General features: G+C 39.8%; 1 pseudogene; it reads left to right on the top strand.

Moving 5' to 3' along the window:
* Positions 1–445: 445 nt before the first annotated feature.
* On the top strand, positions 446–1,169 carry LOC131768165 (histone deacetylase complex subunit SAP18-like; annotated as a pseudogene).
* The last annotated feature ends 19,969 nt before the right edge of the window (positions 1,170–21,138 follow it).

Raw genomic sequence — 21,138 nt, 5'->3', positions numbered from 1 at the left:
CAGAATTACATTTTAATCAGATGTGCCTCTAGGAAAAATTAACTAAGGCAGACATTGTGCAACATTAAAAGTAACGAGTTAGTAGGCCTTTAGATAAATGAAGGAGTGGCATTTAGGAGTGGAAATAGTAGGAGAGAATGACTTTTTAAATAATAAAAGTAGAGTTGAGTTTATTAATATTTCTCATAAAGATCATCATGAATGTGGGAGTCTCTATTCATTAAAGAGTTCAATTTATCAGATTTGACCACATGCTATAATAACTCATTTGTGAGATGCCACAAAGTCAAGATAATGCAGTTCCCATCCATATCCTATTACATTTTCTGAGAACATTTGGTGGTCTCTGTACATAACTAAAATATTCATCCTGTGAAATGAACGTTCATCAACATCCAGTAGAGAGAAAGAGAAAGAGTCACTTAAAAAGTAAGATAGGGGCCGCAGGAGGAAGATGGTGGTGGAGTCGTGTGTTATCCAGGAGGAAATTAAGAAGGAGCCCGAGAAGCCCATCGATCGGGAGACCTGCCCGCTGTTGCTGAGCGTCTTCACCACCAACTACAGCTGCCACCACTGCGTGCAAGAGTTCTCTCGCGGGGTAGGGACGGGGTGGGGGGGGTATTCCCTGGTGGCGCAGTGGTTGAGAGTCCGCCTGCCGATGCAAGGGACGCGGGTTCGTGCCCCGATCCAGGAAGATCCCACATGCCGCGGAGCGGCTGGGCCCGTGAGCCATGGCCGCTGAGCCTGCGCATCTGGAGCCTGTGCTCGGCAAAGGGAGAGGCCACAGCAGTGAGAGGCCCGCGCACCGCAAAAAAAAATACATATAAAATATAAAAAGAGTTCTCCCGCGGAAACGTGCCGTCCAGGGCGCTGCAGATATACACTTGGATGGATGCAACCTAGAAAGAATTGACTAGGTTAGTAAAAGAAGTCTACCCAGAAGCCAGAAAGAAGGGCACACACCTCAGTTTTGCAATTGTTTCTACGGATCCTAAAAGGCCTGGCTATTGAGTAAAGGAGATTGGCAGCACCGTGTCTGGGAGAAGGAGACTGACGACGACTCCATGACGCTGCAGTCGCAGAAGTTCCAAATAGGGGACTATCTGGACACAGCAATCACTCCTCCAAATCGGGCACCACCTCCTTCAGGGCACATGAGGCCATATTAAATTTTATTTACTATCTCTTGAATTTCTTTTCCATTCAGTTATGAATGGAAACTTTCGCTTTTTCCTACCCCCTTGTTGCCATTAAGCCTTTAAACTCTAAACAAGTTGTAATGCGTCTATTTAGGAGTTCGATTTGGCTTTGCTATGGTATGAATATTAATAGAAAGTCCACATGTTTCAAGTTCTGTAAAATATGAAAAGTGCTCTTAGCATTCCATGTAAAACTATATTGTTAAACATACGTTGCAATCACCTTGAGTGTGAAAGTTAATGGGGCATGGGTTCAGGGTTTAATTTAGTACTGGGGGTTTATGCTAAGTAGTGGAGTTGGTATGTTTAAACCCAAATGGGGCAGAACAAGAAAGCCATGAGATTGTATTAAACAGAGCAGGAGTTTGTCGCCCAGAAGGTTGTATGGAGTTGCAAAGAAGACCTTTGGGAAGGTGCAGGGCGGAGCAGCTGAGGCATTTTGGAACAGTCTGAGCTGAGGCAAGTTGAAGAAGCTGTCTGTGTTTGAGGGAGCAGCCTGCCTGAATCAAGGAGAATGGGTGCCACAGTAAGGTCTTTTTATGTTTTAAAAAGAGGGAGAATGGGACATTCTGGGGGCAGGAAGTAGTATAGAGGAGCAAGGGTTAGAACTTAGGATAAGGATGGAAAGGTTTACCTTGAAGATCTGAAAATTCAGGGAGGAATGAAAGAAGAATCTTAAGAACAAGGGAGAAGGTCAGGGATGAGGTTAAGTTAAGCAGGGGATGTTCACATGCCCTGTTCAGTGCTGGGGCTGACTCGTGTCTGATTTGAGAGGCAGTATGCCATAGTGGTTATAAGCAGTTGGGCTGAGCATTTAAATCCTGGTTACACTAATAGCAACCTTGGACAAGTTACTTGGACCTGTTTTTTTTCTGTTTGTTTAAAATTTGTAAAATGGAGGTAACAGCCCATAGGATTGTGAAGACTAACTAAATGTTTGCAAAGGGCTTAGAATAGTGCCTGACAAGTAAGAAACAAAGTTAGCCATAGAGTTCAGTCAGAACAGGCGCCATCTTTTTCACGGCACAGTTACAGTCTCATTTTGAAGTTTATAAACAGTGTGCAGTATGTGATAAAGCCTATTACCTTTAGTCTATTGCAGTAGAAAATTTTGAAAATGTGTATTCCAAAATTTGAAAAAATGTACTACCAAAGTAAAATTGCAGTAATTTGATCTTGTACATACAAAAGCAGCCTTTTAAAATCTAATGATTGTAGGATTGGGGTCCCTGGTGCAGTCAACAGGTGACAGATGCAAGCCTGGAACCCCTATCTAGGGCCTCTTCTCTGCTGAAGTTTGCCCGAAACCCTTAGACTCTTTATTCATTCATACTAGATAGGCTTGAGCTCCTTAAGTCATACAATTAAACCTAATTTTTTGGAGAAGAGGAGCCATGATTATCTTCCTGTCTGTGGAGAAGATACTGATGTACTGTGCAGATCAAGAAGGCAGGAACTCGTTAAAGCACTTTGTAAGCCAACTTTTCATAACAGTGTGAACTCCTGTGATGGGGGCTTGCCTGTAATTCCAGGTTATTCTCCCACTAGTTAAAAATAAAGTGGTTTATTTGCTTGGTTCCAAAAAATAAAATACATAAATAAATATAAAAAATAAATTAATTAATTAAAAGTAAGATAAGTCAACTATACTCCAATAAAAAATTAATTTTTAAAAAAGTAAGATAAGAGTGTTTAGAGAAAATATTCCAGAATCAGAGCACCTGATAGAATAGAACTAAATAGGAGGAGGGGCAGAGGCTCAAGTGCTAAAACCAGTTCTAAATCTATGACCTTAATTTCTTTTCTCTACTAAGAGCAGGCTTTTGCATTTGTAAAGTGAGAGGTGTGAAAAGTCTCATGACACTTATAATTTAATTTGGAGAATAAAAAAATCTAAGACACATTAACACTAGAGCAAATAATGTGGCACAACATGTAGTTAATGGCTAAATCACATGGTTCAGATGATAAGTGCTACAGAGATTGAGAATATAAGACCGAGAATATAAGACCAAGGATATTTGAGAAAGATCTTATGGAGGAGATGGGAAAAGGGAGAGATTATGAAGGGAGAAGTTTAAAAAAAAAAAAAAAAAGAAGAACTTTCCAAATAGAAAGGAAGGAAAGGCAAGGAGGTATGAACACAATCAACTTCTTTGTGGGATGCAGAGGAAAGCTTGTTTTGGAAAATATGTGAGAAATAGATATAGATTTGTGGTATTGGGTCAACTCATAGGTGCCCTCAAAAGCTAGGAAGAAAAAGTTTTGAAGCCGAGTAGGAGAAATCAATTCTACTTCTTAGAGAACAGAGATTGTTGGTTCTAGCATTTCCAGCTCCACTCAGACACTTGATGATTGGAAAACCTAGCAGTATCCCAAGGTGCCCAAGCTTGTACTGAGTCTCAGCTTGTACTGATCAGCAGCTCTCTTCACTCTCCATCAAACCATCCATCCATCGAAGCCTGGTTGATTCCTTCAAAAATAGAAGTCAACCCAACCTCCAGAGGGCAATGTCATTTCCAATCCACGGTGAGGGGCTGGGAAACCAGCTAGTTTCTGCAATTTGAAGAGAAGTATACAATTTGAAAAGGTAGATAGAGAATCCTAAAAAAAATTCAAGAAAAAATTCTCAACCTGGGTGGGGTATAGAGCATTTACAGTGTTTCAGAAGAAAGAAGAGATCCTAGGTCCCTGGCTATGGTTCTACTCTGCTCTAGGCAAGCTCTCCAGTTCCTCCCACTTCTACATCCTCATTTGACAAAAGTAACTTTAGTAAGGGTGTCAAGGGGAATTCACCCATCCTGTATCAAGGCATCAAAAGGTCTAGATGAGCTATATATATTAACCACAAATAAGTGGAAAAGGAATGTTATGGCAATCATGAAAAAACTCTGCATGAAAAATTACCGTCATCATCATCATATCATCATCATTAGTGCTTCTCAAACTTTAGAATACACAGAATTATATGGAGAGCTCATTAAAACATAGATCTGGACCTTATTCCCAGAACTCTTGATTCTGGTCTCTGGAGAACCTGGCCTGACTGACCTTTTATTCCAATTCAGTTTATATTTGTAAAGAATGTTGCTACCTAATGAATTGTCTTAAACTTCCTCAGACTATTAATAGCAGGAAAAAAAAAACAATGCCTTTTAAATTTATATCACACACTTAAAAGAAGAAAAGTTTGGAGATTCTCTAGTCCATCATCCTCCTTAATACAGAAATTCCATCTATGACATCCTTTTAAAAATATGCCTATCAAGTTTATCCTTGTATCCTGCAATGACGGAATGCTACATTTCACATTTCAGCCCAACACTTTTGGGGAAGCTATAAAATTGCTATAAAATCCCCCCCCAGAGATGCTAGTCTTATCTTCCCCTGGAGAGATTTATTTATATTTCAAAGGGTAAGAGCAAGAACCTAGGATCCTTCTCAAGGAAAAAAGGCTTTTGTCCCCATCTTACAGGATAGGAGGAGAGACAGCAGTCCCTTCCTACATAGACGCCCAGATTTGTATTTTCAGGGTGCTTAACCATATTACAAATGCTGATATGTGTGGGATGATGCCAGATCTACCTCTTATCATGTTGCTGTATGGTTAAGAATTGGGACAAAAGGGAACTGGCACAGTTATTTGCTGTAAGCAAATATTAATCTGCTCTGCTTCAGAAACCCTGAGTTCACATTCGGGTTAATATTAATAAACCATGACAACCTAGGAGAGTAGTATGAACATGAGTATCTATGAGAGAAGTTACAGGCTTTAGCAAATTAAGATCATGCAGTATTTTTCATATGCAATTTATACATTTAATGTTTACTATATGTTAAGTGGTATTTTCAATTAATTATTTATATTAATTATTTTAAAATTTTATTTATTTATTTATTTATTTATGGCTGTGTTGGGTCCTCGTTGCCGTGTGCGGGCTTTCTCTAGTTGTGGCAAGCGGGGGCTACTCTTCGTTGCAGTGTGCAGGATTCTCATTGCGGTGGCTTCTCTTGTGGAGCACGGGATCTAGGCATGTGGCCTCAGTAGTTGTGGCTCACGGGCTCTAGAGCACAGGCTCAGTAGTTGTGGTTCATGGGCTTAGTAGCTCCACGGCATGTGGGATCCTCCCGGACCAGGGAGTGAACGTGTGTCCCCTGCATTGGCAGGCAGATTCTTAACCACCGTGCCACCAGGGAAGTCCCTATTAATTATCTTTTATTACAAGTTTAGGATAAAAGATTTAACCCCAAATTTTGATATTCCCTTGAGATCTGGGAGAGGAATATATGGCCTACAGAAACATTTCATAAAGTGAGTAACCTGGATAAATTAGTATAACAAATGTCAATGGGTTTTTTCCCCATTTTTGGAAAACGTTACTCCCAGTTACTAATCTTTCCTCTTACAGAATCTTTCCCATTCATCATAACTTCTGAGATTTTTTTCAGTGAATGTTTTTATTTACAAAGAACTTTTAGTACTCTGAAAAATAACTTACCTACCATATAATTTTCATGCGTTATTACTTTACTTATCGTCATGACAACTTTGTATCAAATGAGATAATTACTAGCCATCATTCTTAGAGATGAGAAAATTGAGACACACAAAGATTAAGTAATTTACCAAAGTTCATCCAGTTAATAGTAAGAGCCAAGAATTATGTAAATATATTGAGTTTACTCTGAATATTTCATATGACCTCTAATTATAAAAGCTGAACTAGTAAAAAAACCTAATGGCATTGTCAGTATTTGGCTTCCTATTTTCCAAAATCATAAGAAAACAGACAAGAAGACAAAAAGGTAACATTCTGAGTAATAGCTATACAACAGTAGCTATTATTATATAATAAGTTCTTTTTAAAAATAAGCCAGTTTGATTTTTTAAATAGCATTTCTCTTCCTGGTAATATCCAATTCACAAATGACAGTTTATAGAAAGCATGCCAAAAATCCAAGACAATTCTCTGACCTTGGATAGTGGTACAGTTTCTTTAATTGTAGAATTGGTAACTTACTGACACTTGGCTGTTCATGATTGATGCCTTTAGGTTAGTTACACATAGTTAATTAAAATTAATGTTTACCAACGAACTTACTATGCATCTTGGCAATAAATGTACTTTATATTTACTGTCAAACTACAGATTATTATTAATTTCTGTGATGTGAATATGCTTCTATGTGTATTTCTATTACTGGAAGGGCAAAATCAGCCTTGTATGAGATGGAAATTATTGGAAAAACAGGAAACTAGAAAGCTAATATTTCTGTTTTGACTATTTGTAGCCCATATATTTTTAAAATAAATTTTTTGAACTATTTTAGATTTACATGAAAATTGTGAAGATAGTACAGAAAGTTCCCAATATTCCATGCCCAGTTTCCTCTGTTATTAACATTAATGTATGGTGCATTACTATTAACTAAAGTCCATAGTTTATTCAGTTTTCCTTAGTTTTTACCTAATGTCAGTAGTCTGTTCCAGGATTTCATTCAGGGTACCATGTTACATTTAATAGATATGTCTCCTTAGGCTCTTCTTAGCTGTGACAGTTTCTCAGACTTCCCTTGTTTTTTATGACCTTGACAGTTTTGAGGAGTACTTGTGAGTATTTTGTAGAATATCTCTCTACTGAGATTTGCCTTACATTTGTCTTGTAATTATCCTGGGCTTATGAGTTTTAGGGAGGAGAATCACAGAGCTAAAGTGCCACTTCATCACATTGTATCAATGGTACATGCTCTCAAAATGACATATCACTATTGATATTCACCTTGATCATCTGGCTAATGTAGTGTTTGTCAGTTTCTGCACTCTAAAGTTATTCTTTTCCCTTCTTTATATAGTACTCTTTTGGAAGAAGTGTGCACTCCACACTTGAGTGGAGACCTATATACTTTTTACAAGTGAATAAAATGGAATTCATAATTTTGAAAGCATGCACCATTAAAAAATGAAATAATGAAAGTCCTGGTGAGTTTTAGCATCTTGAAACTTTGAACAGTTAAGATTCTATTCTTGGAATCTTTGTAGGAATACTCTCTGCGTGATACCATTTGGATACTCACTGTGGGTAACTAAATTTTCCCAGTTTTTTAATTTTTAAAAAAATATTTATTTGGCCATGCCGGGTCTTAGTTGCGGCATGTGGGATCTCTGTTACTGCATGCAGGATCTATGTTGCGGCATGTGGGCTCTTAGTTGTGGCATGCAGGATCTAGTTCCCTGACCAGGAATGGAACCTGGGCCCCCTACATTGGGAGCGCAGGGAAGTCCTCCACCAGGGAAGTCCTCCTAGTTTTTTAGATTATTTGACAACCCCTTATTTATTAGGCACTGTGCTGAACTCTGGGAATACAAATCTGAGACATCATCCTTGCCCTCAGGAAGTTTAAGTCCCATCATAGATTCCACGTCCTGAAAGCCAATACTTTCCTCATTTCTCTTGCTATGGTATCTAGAATATTTGAAAATTCAAGTTAATTTCTAAAACTAACTATCCTCATGCCCCCAGCTAACATCATATCAAATGGCGAAAAGTTGGAAGCTTTTTCTCTAAGGTTATGAACAAGACAAGGTTGCCTAATCTCACCACTCCTATTCAACATAATACTGAAAGTCCGGGCTTCCCTGTTGGTGCAATGGTTAAGAATCTGCCTGCCAATGCAGGAGACATGGGTTCGAGCCCTGGTCCAGGAAGATCCCACATGCCATGGAGCAACTAAGTCTGTGAGCCATAGCTACTGAGCCTGCGCTCTAGAGCCCACGACCCACAACTACTGAAGCCCGCATGCTTAGAGCCCATGCTCCGCAACAAGAGAAGCCACCACAATGAGAAGCCCGTGCACTGCAACGAAGAGTAGGCCCCCTTCTCCGCAACTAGAGAAAGCCTGCGTGCAACAACAAAGACCCAAAGCAGCCAAAAATAAATAAATAAATAAATTATTTTTTAAAAAGAGAAAAGAATCAAATTAAATTAAAATTTTTAAAAAATTCTGAAAGTCCTAGCCAGAGCAATCAGGCAAAAAAAAGAAATAAACATATCCAACTCAGAAATGAAGAATAAATAAAATTGTCTCTTTTTGCAGATGACATGGTCTCATGTATAGAAAATCCTAAAGACTCCATCAAAAACCAAAACTATGCAACTCTGACATCAATGCCTTGCTCACATCCCCTCAGCTCACCCCAGAGGTCAGCTGTGTTTGGGTAGACAATTTGCTTACCTCCAGCGACTCCTTACCTTAAGTATTTCTATGCCTGAGGGCTCCTAGGGAGTTAATGTCCCAGGAGCATCTTCAACCATTAATGAGTAGATATTGATGGGAAAATACTCCCATTTCCTTGTCCTTTGTTGGGACTATTTCAGCTGTGTTTTACACAGCCTCCCAGAGAGTCCACAGTGGTAGTGAAGGCCAGTTGCTCACCCCAGTAACCTTTGCAGTAACAATGCACCATCTTGCCCTGTCTCCTTCCATTTTCTGTCTCACTTCCCCCCTCTCTCACCCTGCTTCCTGTGATCACTCCCCAAATAAATTCCTTGTACCCAAATCCTTAATGCAGAATCTGCTTTTGGATGAAACTCAAAGGAAGACATCTCAGTTTTCCATTTTCTAAATTCAGTGTCAATACGTGAAACTTGTTTTACAGGCGTTCGTTGTGATGGCTCTCATTTTGTTTCAGTCTTTGCTTTTAATTGCTCTTTCTATAAAGGTAGCCTGAGAAACTGGAGGGTAGGACAGGAAGAAGAAAGAGGAAAAGAGGTGAAGAATTGAAAGCTAAGCTCTTTTACTTAAGTGAATAAGCTTTTCTGAAAAAGGAAGTAGCACTTTTCAAGTTGTAAATAAAATCAGTCATGAGGCAGAGGTGTGAGAGAACAGTGTGAACCACTGGATGGAAAGGATGGAAGATAATGTCATCATTGTTCTGACCCAAATATTCCTTTAAATATAATTTCTCTAAATCTGGACTCTTCTCATTATTGTCTCTTCTGGCCCCTACTCTTTGTACTCCCTTCATTCCTTCTTTTTAACTCCATTTCCCATCCCCCTAGGGTGACACATCAACTCTTTAAATGAGAAAAGAGAGAGAGCTTTGAATAGTATGTGCCAAAATCTACTGCTTTGTCTCTGAGCTGTGAACTTGGATGGGCTGCCTGGAGGCCAGCCCATATCCACCAATGCCAAGGACAGGCCAGGACCTGAGAGGAGCAAGTGTCAGGGGGAGAGGGAGATAAATATGTATCCAAACATTTACCCGAAGTGCTGTCTCTCCCACACTGAATCTCAGCCAAGATTCAGACACGATGCTAATGATACTCTTAAACACTACCCTTTTCTTTCTTCCTATTCTTCCCATTCTCTGGAAGGATGGAATATCGGCCAGAAGTTCACCAAACAATAGAAAAACCTGTATTATTTCTCATCTAGATATTTTATTTTATTTTATTTATTATTATTATTTTTAAATAAATTTATTTATTTATTTTTTGGGGGCTGTGTTGGGTCTTCGTTTCTGTATGAAGGCTTTCTCTAGTTGTGGCGAGCGAGGGCCACTCTTCATCGCAGTGCGCAGGCCTCTCACTGTCACGGCCTCTCTTGTTCCGGAGCGCAGGCTCCAGACGTGCAGGCTCAGTAGTTGTGGCTCACGGGCCCAGTTGCTCCGCGGCATGTGGGATCTTCCCAGACCAGGGCTCGAACCCATATCCCCTGCATTGGCAGGCAGATTCTCAACCACTGCGCCACCAGGGAAGGCCCCGTGATGATTAGTGATGTTGAGCAGCTCTTCATGTTGCTGTTGGCCACCTGCATGTCTTATTTGTAAAAACGTCTATTCAGATCCTCTGCCCATTTTTTAAATTGAATTGGTTTGTTTTTGCATTTTTTTTAAACTTTTGAGTTGTATGAGCTTTTTAAAAAAATATAATTTGGATATTAACCCCTTATCAGATATATGATTAGTAAATATTTTCTTCCATTCACTGACTTTTTCATCTTCCTTCTCTCAGTAAGCTTACTCACTTCCCTCCTATTTTCTGGAGTCATCCAGAAAATTAATTACCTAAACTCAAGTCCTTACTTCAGGCTCTGCTTTTGAGGGACCCCCTAACTAAGACAGTAATACCAGAAATAACCCTAGAAAGCAGACCTCAGGATAGTATTCTGAAAATGGTTTATTCACCAGTTAGATGGAAACAAAAACTCCATTGCTGGTGGTAATTGTAATGTCCATATCTCTGGCATAAATACCAAACTCTCAACTGTGGTGGATAGGATGTAGAAGAAGAGGGAGCTTTGCTTATCCAGTATCTCTAATACTGGCATGCAAAGGGGCAATTGTAATTACACATGGAGTGGAATTGGATGGCTTTTGTAAACTGCCTTAGAAGGCTTGAAGAATGATTTAAAGGAAAAGAGAGATAAGTTTAGTCCAGCCAACTATCAACTCATGGCATTCTGTGAAAATCAGAGTCCTCGGTGACAGACAGTAAGGAGATCCTGTGGCAAAAGGGCAGGCTGTGCTGAAAGCCAGGTTCCGAATTTAATATTAAGAGTGACACAATGGCAAAGGAGACTGAACATGAGGGTCTCCCTGCTCAAGTGACAGCTTTGACAGAGAAAGACCAGGAGCCCAACACCTGGAATGTAGGCATCAGTGAGGAAATGTATGCGGACCTTAAACCCTGGATGCTCTTGAGTCATGGAGGCTGTAGAAGCCAGTCTCCTCCCTCTCGCTAGAGGACAGCAGTCTCCCCTTTTGCCTCAAGAGGATAAACACCTCCCTGAGAGGAAGGACTTACAAGATGATGCCGTCCTTCTCGGGATCCCCTCTACTGACTCCTCCAGTTGCTTTCAGGTTGATAATGTGAGTCAGGACCTAGAATATGGTAAGAGGGAGGTATAGTCTCTGCTATGGGAAGAAATAACTTAATGAAAGAATTACAGTATCTGGTTAGTATGTACTGACAGGAGTGAGGGAAAGATCTATGGGAATAGATTAAAAAGTGTTAAATTGAATAGTGAGTGGGATATAAGGGTCAATAGGGGAGAGTTTATTGGAAAATATAATATGACACAGGATTTAACATCCTTTCAATTGTCCCCGGAGCTTGTCCCAACACACTGCTAAGATGGTGCTTTGAAGCTTGGACAAGACAATGACGTAGAGATGACAGAACTGCCATCAGAGTATAAAAGAACAGGTCAGAAAGCTCAAGGAGGTAGCATATTAGAATGAGCTTTTTATGTGAGACCCACTCTTTGACTATGTTTCCCAGAATACTCCCTTCGCTAGGGCAATAAGAAATGCACTAGCATTTTTAAAAATCTCAATGTCATTGTTGTCTATGAACCAGGGTTCATGGAATAAAAGGCTGCCACAGAACTGGGTTCTCTAGAGTCAATGGGATTGGAAAAATTCCATGATATTAAAGGCCAAGTAGCTGTACTTAAACATCAAAGGCATAATTACTGTAATAGGCAATAAGATTTGAAGGGTAACCAGGGTGCCTGGACCCAGGGATTTGGAGTAATTGCTAATAGACCTTTATGTTCCTAGGGATAAGATAGATAGTCAGCCTGCAAAAGTATTACTTGACTTTCATATTCAGAAAAAATTAAAAGCAGGTGAGCTGCAGGCTAAGATCAGCAACCATAATAGAAAATCATAATCCTTTGTTGAGTTTCCATATCTGAGATAGTTCTCAGACCCAGACCCACTGCCTGAGGGGGAAGCCTGATCCCTCTTTAGGAAAGACCCTGAAACTCCATTATAAATATATACATTAACTCTTCAGTTCTTCCCCTAAAAAAGCCTGTGACCTTTTACCCAAACCTTTCAAGGGCTGTTAGACACAGAATTTAAGGTGACACTGATAACAGGGAACCTAAATGCCAACATGGCCCCATCAGTAAAGTGGGAGCTTAAGGAGGCCAGGGGATGGATGGAGTCCTGGTACAAGGCATCTCCAGTAGGCTTGCAGGCCATCTTATGGTTACTCTTCCAATATCCGAGTGCATAACTAGGATGGATACACTTAGTTATTGAACTTTGTATTCCTAACATTTAGAAAGAGGTACAGCACAAATCTGGTCCTTAATTTTGGAGGCAGCAGATACCAACATGGGGTATACTGTTCCAAACCATTTACTGAGTGATTCAGAAATTTTCCAATTACAAGTAGGATCCAAAGCAAGAGAAGACTCTATGGCAGGTTCAGGCAGTGGTACAAGCTTCCTTGTATCTAGGACTACGTGACCCGACAGATTCAGTGGTGCTAGAGATATTTAACAAAAGAGTGGCAACTCAGAGATCTGAGATTCTGAGTCAAGACATGACTTCTGCTACAGGGAACCACCCAGTGTTTGAAAAACAGTTTCTGGTATATTCCAGGGTCCTGGTAGAGACAGAAAACATGACCATGTGATATCAAGTGACTGCAACTGGAAATGTCAAAACATCTAAGTTACAAGGTGAGCTTGCACAGCAGCAATTCATCATATGATAGAAATGGTACATACAGGATGGGGCCTGAGAAAGTCCAGAAGGCACAAGTACATTTTATAAACAGGTAGTCAGATTCTCATGTCACTACCCTCTGTTGTATCAGTGAGTCTCTATCAGTCCACACCCGTGGCTTCATGGGATGTTCCCTGTGACCAAGTGATAGAGGAAGAAAAAAATCTGAGCCTATTTAAAAGATGGCTTGGCTCAATATGTTGGTACAGGTGCAAATGGTCTGCTATTGCACTATACCCCATCCACAGGTAGCCCTAAAAGACAGTGGTGAGGAGAAACTCTCACAGTTCTCAGAGCATGGAATAGGCACTTGGTGTATGGAGGAAGAACTAGCCTGACATAAGGTTATATACGCTCTCTTGTGCAGTGGTGAATTATTAGGCTGATTTGTCGGAGGCCTAGAATGAGCAAGATTATAATATTTAGTATAAAGAGAGTTGAGGAAAAGACATATGTAAGTACCTAAAGGAGTAGAAACAAATATGCACAGCTATATGTCTCACACTAACGTCTATCATAAAGCCTCTATCACTGAGTAGGCTCTTAAAAACCAGGCAGAAAGGATTCTCCTCAGGTAAATGTCAGCCAGCCTCTAGTCTTTTTTAAAAATTAATTTTTATTGGAGTATTGTTGCTTTACAATGTTGTGTTAGCCTCCACTGCACAACAAAACGAATCAGCCATACACATACAGATATCCCCTCCCTTTTGGACTTTCCTCCCATTTAGGTTAAGCTAGCTTCTATTCTTGACACCTCAGTGCTAGTGCAATGAACCCATGAATATAGTACCCTTGTTGGCAGGTATAGAGATTATACATGGCCCTAATAGTATTGGCTGCTGCTCACCAAACTGACATAGCTACTGCTTCTGCAGAAGTTCTGACTTGTCAGCGACAAAGACCAGTACTAAGCATTGGGAAGGGTATCAATCCTCAAGGACACAGCCAAGCACTTAGTGGCGAGTTTATTAATCAGATCTCCCCACCCCCACCCCACAGAGGAGGAAACAGTTCATCCCTACAGGAAGAATCTCCTATTCTGGATATGTGCTTGGCTTCCTTGCTTATAGTATATCTTTCAGGATTATTATCTGAGAGCTAAGATTAGTTTGGGACAACATCCCGCATGGTTGAGAGCTGTCCTACAAGAGGTGGTATATGCATTTAGCCAATGACTGATATAGGCTGCTGTGTACTCAACAGCTAAAATACATGAGTCTGGAAACCAAGGAGGGGAAGTAGGAATGGCTCCTCTCACCATCATACCCAGTAACAGAAATACTTGCAGAATTTGTGCTTCCTATTCCCATGTCCCTAGGCTCTATGAGATTTTTAGGTCTTGGTTACTGCTAAAGGTGGGAGAAAGAAAATCACTTCTAGTAGGGGACACAGTAAGAGACTCACAAAACCTAGAGCTATGACTACCACCTGTTCACTTTGGCTCTTTATTCCAGAAGATCAGCACTTAAAGAAAGGTACTTTTTATACTGGCAGGGTAATTGATCCAATTATCATGAGCACCTAGGATTTCTGGTAAATAATGGAGAAAAGGAGGAAGATTTCTCGATCTCAACAGATTCACTGGGATTCACCTTATCCTTCCATGCTTGGTGATAGCACTGAATGAAAAATTTTAGCAACCTCAGCCTGACATGGGCAAAGCTTAAACTCCTCAGAGTTGAAGGCCTGGGTCTCCCCACCAAGCAAATAACTGACACCAGCAGAAGTGTTTTCTAAGGGTAAGGAATGTAAAATGGGTGGTGAAGGGACCTGATGAATGTGTTATGGCCTTTGGACCAGTTGCAGCAAGGGACATCTGCTTTCTACACTAACTCTCTTGCCTTAACTCCTTTTGAAAATTAGCAGCTGGCCATGACCTTAAAGAACTGGTGGTAGGATGGACTTTACATAGGGCAAAAAATGGATCTGAAAGGTGCAAGTCATAGACTACAGCAGATACTTTTGGTGTCCTGTGCCACTTCCTTTGATTTCAGCTGCAGAGGTGCTGGACAGTTCCTACACAGGCCACGGTACCCCTCAAGTGCCTGCTGCTAACTCACAGCTCTCTCCAAAGCCCCAGGAGCTAAACCCATACTGAATGACCAGACACACAGGGAAGTTAATTCCCCTGAGAGCCACCCTCAACCAATGAGTGAAGGGATATAGTGGATAAATATGTCAGCCTTCTGTCCCAGCAGGGAAAATTTTGATATGCATTCTACACGGTTCCTCAGACAGTCCTTAGTGAGATTGAGTCCCAATTGATCAAAGTGGTAGTCAGATCAATAATGTATCTTCTAATGGCTTTTCCTTCTTATCTTTGTCAATTTCTCTGGCTCCCACAATCACCTACCAGGTAAACTACCTGATTCAGTCTCTGCTTTCAGAGAAACTCACACAAAGCAGGTTGATAAACCAGTTAGCTGCCAGTTGATCATGATGTTTATAGAAAAATTTAGCTTTGTTAATAAAGGAAAAACTAATAATATTTTTGGTGGATGAAGTCAAATAAAATTCAGAAACAGTTATTAAACATTTGTTATGGATTATGCATTTTAGAAGGTATTCAATACTATTTTCAATTGATTGATGTGACAGAGATTAGTTTTCTGAGCTCAAGGGGAAGGAACAAAAAAATAACAGAGGTTAAAAAGAGAAGGAAGCACATAGCAAGACATCAATGAATGACAATCAAACTCATTTATGCTGATGTCTACCAGCTTGTAGCCATCTGGATTTATCTGGACAGATTTGAAACCTGATTTAGGATTATACTGTGTACAATGCTTTGGGTGTGTTAAAAGGTGAAAGTGAAGGTTGGGACATGATTGATTTGTGGTACATCCAAATAAATGTAACAAAATTATGTTCTAAAAATACGAGATAATTCACCATGTAATATGTGAGAAATATAAGAAACCCTCAAGATCATTTGGGCAATGTCTTTGCTTTAAAGATGAAAAAAAAGAGGTAGCTTAGTGGCACAATCAGGCCTAGACTCTGCTACTCTTTCCAATTATACTTGAAGCCTTGCATTAAGAGAATAGTGGTCACTTGAAAAATGTTTAACGCAAAATATTTTCTGTATTTGTGTGAAGTCTTACACAGATCTACTGTGTTTATTGATTCCACTGGAGTTCAGTTGCTGGTAGACAGTCTCTATTGATTCTGAGTCCCTTATGCACCTAAGCCTTGTTGCATGACCTTAGATTAAGTCCCATTCAAGTACTGAATGTTCCTAAGAGGCTTAACAATGTGATGCAGATGAGAACAAAAGGTTCCTTGGAGATCACCTGGCCACCCCCACTTGTCATGCATTTTTGTAGATATTTAATACCATTATTATTATTATTTTTTGCAGTACGCGGGCCTCTCACTGTTGTGGCCTCTCCCGTTGCGGAGCACAGGGCTCCGGACGCGCAGGCTCAGCGGCCATGGCTCACGGGCCCAGCCGCTCCGCGGCATGTGGGATCTTCCCGGACCGGGGCACGAACCCATGTCCCCTGCATCGGCAGGCGGACTCTCAACCACTGCGCCGCGAGGGAAGCCCTTTAATACCATTCTTAATTGACTGGTTGATTTGATCTCTATGACTCTTCTGGCACAAGTGGGATGGAGGAGAAAAGAAAAAAGAACATTTCCTCACTTCTTCCTTCTTTCAAACCTCAAATCTAGATGTTCCCTATAGTTAACGACGACCTGGGGTAGAAAATGACTGTTTCACCTCCGCAAAGGAAGCATTCAAAAAATGCTTGTTGGTTGATGGAACAGCATTCTCTCATTGTTCTCTGAAATTGATTTCCCATAAGTAGCAAGGATGTCTTTCACTGAAGAAATCAGTGTCCACTTTTTTTTCTATTGTGGTAAAACATGCGTAACATACAATTTACCATTTTAATCCTTCTTAAGAGTACAATTCAGTGCATTAAGTTATTTACATTGCTGTGCAGTCATCACCACTATCCACCTCTGGAACTTTTTCAACTTCCCAACCTGAAACTCCATATATGCCCATTAATAACTCCTCATTCTCACCTCCTTCCAGCCCTGGCAACCACCATCCTACTTTCTTTTTTAAAAATTGAGATATAATTGATATATAACTTTTTTATAGGAATATTAAAAAGTAGGAGATATCCTACTTCCTGTATCTATGAATTTGACTACTCTAGGTACCTCATATAAATGGAATCATACAGTATTTGTCCTTTTGTGACTGGTTTATTTCACTTAATATAATGTCTTCAAGGTTCATCCATATGGTACCATGTAGAATTTTCTTTCTTTTTAAGGCTGAATAATATGCCTTAGTACATATATACCACATTTTATTTATTCATTCATCTGTTGATGGACACTTGGGTGGCTTCCACGTTTTGGCTACTGTTAATGCTCCTGTGAATATTGGTGTACAAATATTTACAAATATGTCTTTGAGTCTTTCCTTTCAATTATTTTTGATACACACTCAGAAGTGGAATTGCTGGATCATATGTTAATTCCCAGTTTAACTTCTTGAGGAACTGCTATACTGTTTTCCACAGTAGCTGCACCATTTTACATTCTTAGCAGTGATGCACAAGGGTCCCAAATTTCTTCATAAAACTCTTGCTACTTTGTTTTTATAATAACCATTCTAATGAGTGTAAAGCAGTTTCTCATTGTGGTTTTCATTTGCATTTCCCTAATGGTAAGTAGTCTTGAGCATCTTTTCGTGTGCTTAGTGACCATTTGTATATATTCTTTGGAAAAATGTCTGTTCAAGTCCTCTGCCTATTTTGCAGTTGCATTGTTTTGTTATAGTTATTGTTGAGTTATAGGAGTTCTTCATAAGTTCTGGATATTAATCCCTTACCAGATATATAATTTGCAAATATTTTCTCTATGGGTTGCCTTTTCACTCTGTTGGTAAAGTCCTTTCATGCACAAAAGTTTTGAATTTTGATGAAGTTCAATTTACCTGTTCTTTCTTTTGTTGCCTGGGCTTTTGGTCCACTAACTTTTGAGTATGCATCTTGATCTTCATTTAAAAAAAAATTTTGATTACCATTTAAAAAATTTGAAGTATAGCTAATTTATAATGTTGTGTTAGTTTGAGGTATACAGCAAAGTGATTCATTTAAACATATATATAAAATACATATGAAATTCTTCTGAAAAATAATATATATATATTTAGATTCTTTTCCATTATAGGTTATTATAAAATATCGAAGATAGTTCCTTGCACTATACAGTAGGTCCTTGTTGTTTACCTATTTTATATATAGTAGTGTGCATATGTTAATTCGAAACTCCTAATTTATGCCCTTCCCCCCACTATCCCCTTTGGGAACCATAAATTCGTTTTCTATGTCTGTGAGTCTGTTTCTGTTTCGTAAATAAGTTCATTTGTATCATTGTTTTAGATTCCATATACAAGTGATATCATATGATATTTGTCTTTCTCTGTCTTACTTCACATAATATGATAATTTCTAGGTCCATCCATGTTGCTGCAAATGGCATTATTTCATTCTTTTTTATGGTTGAGTAATAGTCCATTGTATGAAATATTCCATTCCAGTCCTCATTTTAATTCTTAACTTTAGGTACTGCTGCCTGGGGTTAATCTAGGTTTTCTGGAGCCTGATGTATACACGATTTGGGAAGTTTAATGGAAAAATACAAAAAAATGTTATCTTTATAAATTTTTACTAAATTTTATAATCATGTTATCACTAGTGAGGACACCTCCTGGAAGGAATCACATGAGCCTCATTAGCTTCATCATTAATTTGTCTTTACAGTGACCACTAACAGTTTCTTCTTCCCTCCTCCCATTTCTAACAATTCAGAAAGTGTGTAGAGGATTTGGGCTTCCCTGGTGGCACAGTGGTTGAGAGTCCGCCTGCCGATGCAGGAGACACGAAAAAAAAAAAAAAGTGTGTAGGGGATTTGCAAGCCTGTGAGACATCAGTGCAAATATAAATCATAATTGAAAGATCAGTGTATGGAAATATTAGCATAAGAAATGTCTAGTTAAAGAATACCAGAACAGAGATTCGCTGATAAACAGCTTTAAACTATTGTTTGGTAAACCAGAGAGAACTGGGGTTTAAAATATCTAGGTCATAATTCTAGCTCTAACTGGTTTTTAAAATCTGTGCAACTCAACCTTTCTAATCTTTAACATGTGTCAAATAAGAGACTTGAAGTTCTGTTCCAGCTCTAATCCTCACAATTATTTTTACTTCCAGCTCATTCCTCTACTTGCTTTCAGTGACTGTTCCCTTGCATCAGCCTCTACTCCTGCTGTGCCCAAATTCTGCATTAGAAGCCCACTTCTCAGGTATCATTCCCTTGGGCCTGATGCTTCCATCTATGGATTACAACTACTTCTCAAGGATAAGTTCTATCATGTCATAGATGACAACCCCCTAGACAGATGCTTCTTTTCACATATCGATGGCTTCTGGTCTTCTCATGTAAGAAATCCTTACCTCTCTTGTTGTATTCAAATTTGATTACTCTTTTTTTTTTCTTTTAACATCTTTATTGGAGTATAATTGTTTTACAATGGTGTGTTAGTTTCTGCTGCATAACAAAGTGAATCAGCTATACATATACATATATCCCCATATCTCCTCCCTCTTGCGTCTCCCTCCCACCCTCCCTATCCCACCCCTCTAGGTGGTCACAGAGCACTGAGCTGATCTCCCTGTGCTAAATTTGATTACTCTTATTACCTCTCCTTTTCTATATTCAATTGCAACTGAATATCTCCACTTAGGTGTCCCACAGGCATCTCAAAGATAACACATTCTACCTTGAATTTATCACCTTCCCCCACCTCTTCCTCCTTCTCCAGCCCCTGTCTCAGGGGGAGCCCCTGACTACTCTCTCCTCCTCAGCCTCAGTGTCCTTTCTATTTTAACTTATGGTTGTTTCAGATCCATCCATTTCTTTTATTCTCATTGCCATATTTTAGGTCACTGGTCCATCCTCTCTTACCTGAGTAAGTGCAATAGCCTCCCAACTAACTAGTCTCCATGTCTACAAAGTTGCCCATGTAACCCATTTTCCACAGTCACAAGAGTAACGTTACTAAACTGTGAATGTGATTATTTCAGTCACCTGCTTAAAGCCCTTCAGTGGGTCTTTATTGCCTTTAGAATAAAGTCCCAACCTCTTTTATCAAGGCAAATAAGTTCTCCCTCCCGAATAATCTTGCTACATACTCTGCCTCATATTTTGACATCCCATCAAACCCTTTGCTCCAGCCATATCATACCACTTCTGTTCCCTAAATGGGTTATGCTCTCTCTCATCCTCAGGGCTTTGCCCTCGCTGTCCTCAGAGCCAGCAGTCCACATCTACTATCTCTCTTAATCTGAAGAACTCATCCTTCAGGAGTCCATTCGGACATGACCTTTTCACATGTGTGAAGCCTTCTCAACACTCCAAGGCTGGGTTAAGGGCTCCTCTTGTGAGTTCCTTTAATTAACACTTACCACACTGTATTGCACCTTATTACTTGTCTGTCTGTCCCACTAGACTGCTAACAGAGACTGATTCTTAGTCATCACTGTAGCCTCAGCACCTAGCACACAATAGGCTTTTGAGAAATATTTCTGCATAAACCATCTCATGGAGATACAGGTGCTAAACAAAGATTTCTTGCCTAACTAGCTTTTCCTCTTTTCTCTCTTATTGCACAACTTCTTTACTGAATTTTTTTTTTTTTTTTGGTATGGTCTCTTACTGTTGTGGCCTCTCCCGTTGTGGAGCACAGGCTCCAGACGCGCAGGCTCAGCGACCACGGCTCACGGGCCCAGGCGCTCTGCGGCATGTGGGATCTTCCCGGACCGGGGCACGAACCCGTGTCCCCTGCATCGGCAGGCGGACTCTCAATCACTGTGCCACCAGGGAAGCCCTACTGAATTTTTTAAAAGTGTGATTCTGAGTGATGGGATTATGAGTATATTATATTAGACTTTATATTTCTATGTATCATTCATAATTAAATAGAATTCTGTATCAGATTACCTGTTTTATCCCACTGTGGTCAGGTAAAACTATTTAATTCATGGAATGACACTGGATGTCTATGGAGCAGAGTATTTACTAAAAGGCTCCTCCTGGGCTATGCTGCATAGCAATGGCAGGAACTCTTGTGATGGGGTTCAGAGTGAACTACCAGTGGGCCAGAGTTGCAACCTTTAACTCCCAAGTTAGACCGGGAATGGGCTGATAACACTCTTCAGAGGATGTACATGAGGGATGAACAAGATTGGTGACTCAGTTGAGGCTACACGTTGGTCTTATTTCCAGTCCTATATTCTTTCCACTATATCATAGAGACAAAAACAAAAAACACCTTCTTTGCCCTAGCAAAAGTTAGCTATAAAAATTTAGGGAGGGTTTCCCTGGTGG

This window comes from Kogia breviceps, chromosome 13 (genome assembly GCF_026419965.1).
Source record: "Kogia breviceps isolate mKogBre1 chromosome 13, mKogBre1 haplotype 1, whole genome shotgun sequence".
Taxonomy (NCBI): domain Eukaryota; kingdom Metazoa; phylum Chordata; class Mammalia; order Artiodactyla; family Physeteridae; genus Kogia; species Kogia breviceps.
The sequence above is the reverse complement of the archived record's forward strand: the minus strand, read 5'-3'. Positions and strand labels throughout refer to the sequence as shown.